General features: G+C 41.2%; 1 long non-coding RNA gene across 1 annotated transcript in view; it reads left to right on the forward strand.

The window, feature by feature from the left end:
- The first annotated feature begins 300 nt into the window (after positions 1-300).
- LOC116092578 overlaps positions 301-9101 on the forward strand; it is a 27129-nt gene continuing 18328 nt past the window's right edge. Inside the window, exon 1 of the long non-coding RNA XR_004119346.1 lies at positions 301-328. This is a non-coding gene — a long non-coding RNA (uncharacterized LOC116092578). The remainder of the gene's footprint in view (positions 329-9101) is intronic.

The following is a 9101-nucleotide window of genomic DNA, read 5'->3' on the forward strand; positions in this document are numbered from 1 at the left end:
GTGATGAAACACTTGACCAAAGCAACTGCAGGGAGGAAGGGCTTATGTGGAGTTGCAGTTTGAGGGGACTGTCCATCATGGCTGTGAAGGTGTGGCAGCAGGAGTGTGGGACAGCTGGTCATGCTGCTACAATGTCAGGAAGCAAAAGGGATGAATGTCTGCCAGGCCACTGGGGATGGTCTTCCCACATCAACTAACCGGATCTAGAGACTCCTGCAGAGACACGGCCCTGTATCCTAGGTGATGCTTGTGAGGTAGACATTCCTTAGTAACCATCAACACTGTCCAGAAGAGGACTGACATCAGAGCAAGCAAGATGCTTCACCAGGTACAGGGGTATGCTCTGCAATGACTGGAGTTCATGATGGTGGGCTATATAAAGCTGTCTTCTGACCTCTGCAATGTCCTAGGGCATACATGCTCATAGGCACACGTCATGCACACACACAATAATACCAATTTTATACCTAAGTAATTTTAAAAATTAAGAATAAAGCCCAGAATCATAGGATCAGAGGTGAGGAAGACACAAAATCTGTCCCAACACCAGGAGTAACTAGAACAAGTAGGACCCAGGCATGCAGGAACTCCATCAGTCCAGTGGTACGGGTTCCTTCTGGTCAGTCTGGGCTGGTGTTCTGAGCAGACCTTGGATGCAAACTCTGCAGCCAGTCCCATAATACCCAGAGGAAGCTCTACTCCCAGCTGCTCTAAGGGACCCAGGATCACAGGATCACAGGATCCCAGAATCACAGGATCACAGATAGAGCTTGACTCTGAGGAGTTCTGACACAACCATGATCACAGGAAGGATATGTTCCCATCAGATTTAGCCAGGGCAGGTAGCACTAGAGATAACCAGAGAGCAGGAGGCAAGGGCAAGAACATAAACAACAGGAACCAAGGTCACTTGTCATCATCAGAATCCAATACTCCCACCATAGCACCTGGACACACCATCACACATAGTCCTGGACACACCATCACGCCGGAAAAGCAAGATTCAGATCTAAAATCATTTCTCATGATGATGATAGAGGACTTTAAGAAGGACAAAAATAACTCCCTCAAAAAATACAGTAGAACACAGGTAAACAGCTAGAAGCCCTTAAAGAGGAAACACAAAAATCCCTTAAAGAACTACAGGAAAACACAATCAAATAGGTGAAGGAAATGAACAAAACCATCCAGGATCTAAAAATGGAAATAGAAACAATAAAGAAACCACAAAGGGAGACAACCCTGGAGTTTGCAAAGGTAGGAAAGAGATCAGGAATCATAGAAGCAAGCATCACCAACAGAATACGAGAGATAAAAGAGAAAATCTCAGGGGCAGAAGATACCATAGAAAACATTGACATAACAGTCAAAGAAAATGCAAAAAACAAAAAGCTCCTAACCCAAAACATCCAGGAAACCCAGGACACAATGAGAAGACCAAACCTAAGGATAATAGGTATAGAAGAGAGTGAAGATTCCCAACTTAAAGGGCCAGTAAATATCTTCAACAAAATTATAGAAGAAAACTTCCCTAACCTAAAGAAATAGATGCCCATGAACATATAAGAAGCCTGCAGAACTCCAAATAGACTGAACCAGAAAAGAAATTCCTCCTGTCACATAATAGTCAAAACATCAAATGTACTAAACAAAGAAAGAATATTAAAAGCAATAAGGGGAAAAGGTCAAGTAACATATAAGGGCAGACCTATCAGAATTACACCAGACCTCTCACCAGAAACTATGAAAATTAGAAGATCCTGGGCAGATGTCATACAGACCCTAAGAGAACACAAATGCCAGCCCAGGCTACTATACCCAGCAAAACTCTCAATTACCATAGATGGAGAAACCAAGATATTCCATGACAAAACCAAATTTACATAATATCTTTCTACAAACCCTACAAGGGATAATAGATGGAGAACACCAACATAAGGAGCAAAACTACACCCTAGAAGAAGCAAGAAAGTAATCTTTCAACAAACCCACACAAACCTAATTCCACCTCTAACAACAAAAATAACAGGAAGTAACAATCACTTTTCCTTAATATCTTATAATAAGAAAATTAATATTATCCACATATCCTAATCGATTGAAATTAGAATTGCAAATTTGTTGTCTGTCAACCAGTGGTCTCTCTAATTTGGTAATTGGAGAAATAGGTCCAATATTGTACAATCCATATACACTTTCTGCTTGTTTGAACCTGATAGTGTCTTGCTGTGTACCACATAATGGTCTCAAAATCATGCTTCTCCTTTCTCAGCCTCTCTATTAGTAGGATTGGTCATTTGATGTTTTTACACTATACTATGGCTTTCAGAACAGCTTACATATTTCAAAATTATTTATACAGCCAAAAGAAACATAGACAATTAATTTGGGAGGTGGCTTGTAAGAGAACAACAAAGAATGAGACTGGATACCTTGCTTGAATGTTTGTAAGTATTGTATTAAGTTTGAAGAAGAGAATTTTATAAGTTACTCTTTCTCTGAGATGAATGATTTTCAAAATCATCACAGCCAATGAACAAGATTCTTACCCTCACCTAATGTCTATGCCACCCTCCAAGCAGAACCACTGTTCATTGAAACAGTTGGTGAATGACTTTATGGATAGACCATCTTAATACACACACCATTTCTTAAATGAATGTAACCTGTTCTCTGTGGGCTGAGAATGAAGACAATCACCCAAGTCAAATAGCTTTGACCATAGCAGGAAGTCTGTATCCAAAAATCATGTCTACAGTTCATTCCTTGGCTCAGCAGAACAGTCAGCTCTTAGCTTAGCTACTATGGAGGTAAAATCCTTTGGTGATGTGAGGGTCATTGAAGTACAGCCTTATTACAATGAATTCCAATGTCTAGATGCTACGCACACTCGTCTACTCCAGTCACATCAAAAATATCAGGGGTAAAATCCTGATTAAGGATAAGAGGCAATAAGAATCCAAAAGGAGTTCTATGCCTCCTAGATTTCAGACAGTCACTGGTATCCCCTAACTTTGACATGTTCCAGATTAGTCTTTCCAATCGTCAACATGGCCTCATATTTAGTCATAAAGGTACCCCAAGAAATGATTCGTAAATGGCTAAAATTGGACATTGTTTCCTGGTCAACACAATGTTTCTAACCTATCCTGGTTTATTACCAAGCTTCCCATAACTTGTAATTTCTCTCAAGGAATCTGCCTTGCTAGAGCTAACAAGGGTCAGGCACATTCCTTAAGACAATAATAGTTTACAATAGCTAGAAATGTTTTATATACTAGAGAGTAATAGAGGGCTTCCACCCAAAGACATTAGCTAGAAGTGTTAGATTAAAACCTCCTAGTCATTGCCTCCATCAAGAACAAGAGAGTTAGTATAGGAATACCAAATTAGACCCAGCAGAGAGGGGCACCATTGCTCTTCCGCCGCTTCACAACTAGATACGTGATCTTGGTCAGTAAGATCACTGACCTTGATGTGTCACCTGCCGATGTGACTCTTGTCATCTTCCCTGCTTTCTGTATGCTACTTAAGCCTGCTTTTCACTTGGTATAAAAGGACTAGGACTTGGAATTGCACTGGAGGACAAGGACTAGGAGAAGGATGTGGACTCGCATGTAGGACTAGCACTAGAACTTAGATGGGCTAGGACTCAGATTCATGCAGTCCCCCGGGCCCAGAGCGCTTGGGCCCGGGGGATGCAGCACCAGTCCAGAAAAGATAGCTGCTGCTTTAACTCAGTATGTTTTAGATGGCCTTGGATGTACCTTAACTGCTGAGCTGCCAGATTTACCATCTCTCTTTTGCAATGACTGTAAAAGTCTGATGCCATTTTTAAGAAATACATTCAAATCCTGTACTTCATGTGTCGTCTCTGCCATCATTTCTTTGCCTATGCCTTGTCGACCTGACTAGGACCCCCGTTTCCCGCGAGTTGAGGGAGGCCCAGATCAGCTGGCCTGCGGCATCTAGAAAATGTTATTTTGGGCTTGTATATTGAGAAAAACAAATGTATTTTCAGTATTTCTGTAGACAAGTATCTACATAAGACTGTTCAATTGATTCTTGTTTTATAGCAATCAACTTTTATAATATTCATTTTTATTGTTACAATATTTTATAAATGTTAAAGAATATGACAAAATAAAAAATGAAAGATATTGCAGGTATTAAAGGGAGGAGTTGGGGTACAAAAGGGAAAGAAGAATGTGATGAAATTCTATTTACTTAAAATATGTTTTTAAATGTTCACAAATTCAGATAAATTGAAATTATGTATCTTTTTCATCATAATGCAATAAAACTTAAATCAATAAAAAAAGAAAATAATTTAAATAAAACAATAAAAATTGAGCTAAACAAAGAATTCTCATCTGAGGAATAATGAATGACTGAGAAGCACCTAAAGATATATTAAACATCCTTAGTCATCAGGGAAATGCAAATCAAAACAACCCTGAGATTCCACCTTACACTAGTCAGAATGGCTAAGATCAAAAACTCAGGTGACAGTAGATGTGGCGAGGTTGTGGAGAAAGAGGAACACTCCTTCATTGCTGGTAGGATTGCAACCACTCTGGAAATCAGTTTGGCGGTTCCTCAGGAAATTGGACATAGTACTACCAGAGGACCCAGCTATACCACTCCTGGGCATATACTCAGAAGATGTTCCAACATATAATAAGGACACATATTCCACTATGTTCATAACAGCCTTATTTATAATAGCCAGAAGCTGGAAAGAGCACAGATGTCCCTCAACAGAGGAAATGATACAGAAAATGTGGTACATTGGAGTACTACTTAGCTATTAAAAAACGATGAATTCATGAAATTCATAGGTGAATGGATGGAACTAGAAAATATCATCCTGAGTAAGGTAACCCAATCATAAAAGAAACCGCATGGCATCCATTCACTGATAAGTGGACATTAGCCCAGAAACTTGGAATACCCAAGATACAATTCACAAACCATATGAAACTCAAGAAGGAAGACCAAAGTGTGAATACTTCGGTCCTTCTTAGAATGGGGAATAAAATCCCCATGGAAGGAGTTACAGCGACAACGTGTGGAGCAGAGACTGCCCTACCTGGAGATCCATCTCATATACAGTCACCAAACCCAGACACTATTGGGGATGCTAACAAGTGCTTGCTGACAAAAGCCTTGTTATAGCTGTCTCCTGAGAGGCTCTACCAGTGCCTGACAAATACAGAGGTGGATGCTTGCAGCCAACCATTGGACTGAGCACAAGGTCCCCAATGGAGGAGCTAGAGAAAGGACCCAAGGAGCTGAAGGGGTTTGCAGCCCCATAGGAGAAAAAACAATATGAACTAACTAGTACCCTCAGAGCTCCCAGGGACTAAACCACCAACCAAAGTGTACACATGGTGGGACTCATGGCTCCAGCTGCATATGTAGCAGAGGATAGCCTTGTCAGTCATCAGTGGGAGGAGAGGCCCTTGGTCCTGAGAAGGCTTGATGCTCCAGTGTAGGAGAATGCCAGGGCCAGGAAGCAGGAGAGGGTGGATTGGTGAGCAAGTGGAGGGGACATATGTTAGCAGGGTTTCAGAGGGGAAACCAGGAAAGGGGATAACATTTGAAATGTAAATAAAGAAAATATCTAATACAAAATGGAAAAAAAAGGATAAAAAGACAGTGGGCTTCTTTAACAAGCCCAATGCCCATGGTCCATTGATTACAACCATCTATACCATCATGTCATGTTGGCTTCCCTGTCCACACAGGTAGGAGGCCATCCCAGAACTCAGACCATTCTCGAGAAAGGGGTCCAATGTGTGACAACCTGCACTCTCTGCGCTGCTATCCTCTTCTCTCTTTGAAATCTTCCTACTAGACCATGAGCCCTGTGCGATCAGGGGCTTTCTTTGGCTCTTATTGTATCTCCAGTATGTCTGATCTATTCATCTATGTGTCATTTATATATTAATCTGTCACCTACCTGTCATAGCAATTGATTGTCACTTATATGTTCATAATCTATCTTATCACCTACCTAGGTCCCTATCAATAGTGTATCATCTATTATCCAGCTAGATTCTATCAATCATCTTTCATATATATATCTATCATATGCCTATCTATCATCTATCTTCTATCAATTATCTAGCTATCTACCTATCTACCTCTATCATTTTTATATATTATATCTATCTATCTATCTATCTATCTATCTATCTACCCATCCATCCATCTATCATCTATCAACCCTCTCTCTCTCTCACACACACACACATTATGCAGGTTGTTTTGTTTGTTTGTTTGTTTGTTTGTTTTTTACATCCTTTATGAAGGCCAGGGTCATCTGGGAAGAGGGAATCTCAGTTGAGAAATGATTCATCAGTTTGGCCTATCTGTAGGTAAGTCTATGAAGGCATTTTTTTTAAATTAATAATTGATATGGGAGGACCCAGACCACTGTGGGTAGAACTTCCTCAGGTAGATGATCCTGAGTTACATAAAGAAAGACAACTGACCAACCCATATAGAGAAAGCCAGTAGACAGCATTCATTACTCCATGGTCTGTGCTTCAGTTCCTGCCTTGAGTTTTCACTCTAACTTCATGATGGGCTGTAACTTGAATAGTGAAATAAACTTTTCCTTCTCGAGTTGCTTTTGGGCACAGCAATAAAAAAACTTTTATTTTCTGAGGCAGAAAGCAGCACAAGGACTGTGGGGTATCGCTGTGACAAGCCTGACTTCGTTGTTCTTGGGAGCAGTGTGTTCTCTTTTGAAATGAGAAGTATACAGCTTAGTTTTTATTTAACAGGAGCCCACACTTAAGGAACTTTGGACTTTTAGTGAGACTTTGAATGTTTTAAAGAGATTGAATTTTTTAAAAACTTTGGACTTTTAAAAGTTATAATGTGTTTGACACTGTGATATTGATATTAACACGAGAGAGTATTTTAGTGTGTGTATTAAGTTGAGAAGCGTCCATTATGCTTGTTTGCTTGTTTGTTTGTTTTCCATCAACTAGCACAACCTAGGGTTATCTGGCGAAAGGGCACCTGAACTGAGGTACTGCTCCATTAGAAAAGCCTCTGTACGGTTATCGAGGGCATTTTCTTGAGTAGTTATTGATATGGGTGTGTCCGGACTACTGTGGGTGGTACTACCCATAGGCCTGTAGACCTGGGTTGCAATAAGAAAGCAGGGTGACTTCTTTTGAGTTTTTGATCTGAGTTGTCTAAGAGTCTCCCAAAACATTACATGCTACTACATTGCTCCTGTCTTAGGGTCTCTATTGCTATGAGGAGACACCATGACCACAGCAACTCTTATAAAGGAAAATGATTGGGGACTGGCTTACATTTCAGACATTTAGTCCATTATCATCATGGTGGGAAGCATGGCAGCACACAGGTGGCCACTGTACTAGAGAGGCAGCTGAGAGTTCTACATCTGGATCCACAGGTGGCCACTGTACTAGAGAGGCAGCTGAGAGTTCTACATCTGGATCCACAGGTGGCCACTGTACTAGAGAGGCAGGTGAGAGTTCTACATCTAGATTCACAAGCATCGGGAAGAGAGTGAGACATTGGGCCTGGCTTGAGCACTTCAAACCTGAGAGCCCACCCTCAGTGACACACTTCCTCCAAGAAAGCCACACCTACTCCAACAAGGACACACCTACTCCAACAGAGCCCACCCAATTGTGCCATTCCCTGTCATCCTAGGTGGGCCATTTTTCATTCAAACTACCACATCTCCAAGGTGGAAAGTAAATCCCTATTACTAAAGGCATTATGTAGTTCAGACACAGGACCAAGAGGACCTGAGCTAGATCTAACCTGACTGCTTCTTCTCCGAAAACAAGCTTTCATGGCATGGGAAGGCCCCAGATGAGAGAAGCAACAATAGCCTATTGAGCTATGAGGCACAGCAGTGACCAGCATGCCACAATAACCCTAAGGGTTCAAGAGTGGCAAGCATACCTTGGTTATCAACCAATAGCTTTCAAGCTGTACTTCTACCCACTCAACAAGAGAAAAATCATGTCTGATACTGGAAATTTAGTCAGCTACCCAGGGCTAGTGAGTTACGGATCTTGGAAAAGAACTGGCAACCCCCAGTTTAGTAAACTAGCACAAATGTTGATTGCATCTTAAGTAATTGTACTCACAAGATAAGTGAGTTCTCACGTTTTGTCAGGGACACTTCTCTTTGCTACAGACCGAGATCACTACTGAAAATTATGGCTGACCAAAATGTAGAGCTGTGGAGCCTAACGTCAACTGATAGATCTACAGCACAACTGCCATAGGGAACAGAGACTTACTGTGATTTCTTGGTATAAAAGGATGTAGCTGCCTTATGCCCTTGTCCTAAGAATTTGCCTGAGGTTAAATTGGAAAGTAATGAATTAATTTCTTTGGCAGAGGAGATTTCAAAACAGATTAATGTTGACTTGGTTGCAAGAATTATTAGTGATCATTTTATGTAGGTCTGTAATGAAAAAGATCTAAAAGAAATGCAAGATATAGAGTTTGAGGAGAAAAAAAAGCACCAAGAAATTGAGCACCTGGGTCAAGGCTTCCACTGACAGACAAGACCAGGAAAAAGCCAACGCTACACAGGGATAATGGGAAAGAAGCCCCTAGGGCAAGGCCCCGCCCAGCTAAGCTAAGACCTAAGGAGTTAACAAAAGTTATATAATTCAAGAATCTATCCCAAGCAGGCAGGTGAACTTGGCAGTGGTGGCCATGCAGTTCTGGCTTTAGAGTCATGAAGAATACATGAGTAGGGTGCTTGTAGGATTTTTCTACACAGTTAAGGAAAGCTAATGAGGCCAGTCTATGTGTGACAAGGCAGTCCCTGTGTAAAGGGCCTGAGAAGCCAAGCAGCCTTAGAAGCCACTGAATGAAGCTGTGAGAGTGAAGCCTGAGTTGCACTGGAGACCACAAGGTATTAGAGGTGCAAGACCTGTGGGATTCCTGCTGAGGAGATCTCTACACAAGGAGTGAACCAGCCCAAAGGAAAATGGCAGCAAAGCCAGAAGGGAAGCTGTTTGACAAGGACATGGACTTAAAGGGTTTGACGTTTACTCTTCTGGGTTTTTCTTTTTTTAAGATTT

The sequence above is a fragment of the Mastomys coucha genome, unplaced genomic scaffold (genome assembly GCF_008632895.1).
Source record: "Mastomys coucha isolate ucsf_1 unplaced genomic scaffold, UCSF_Mcou_1 pScaffold15, whole genome shotgun sequence".
Taxonomy (NCBI): Eukaryota; Metazoa; Chordata; class Mammalia; order Rodentia; family Muridae; genus Mastomys; species Mastomys coucha.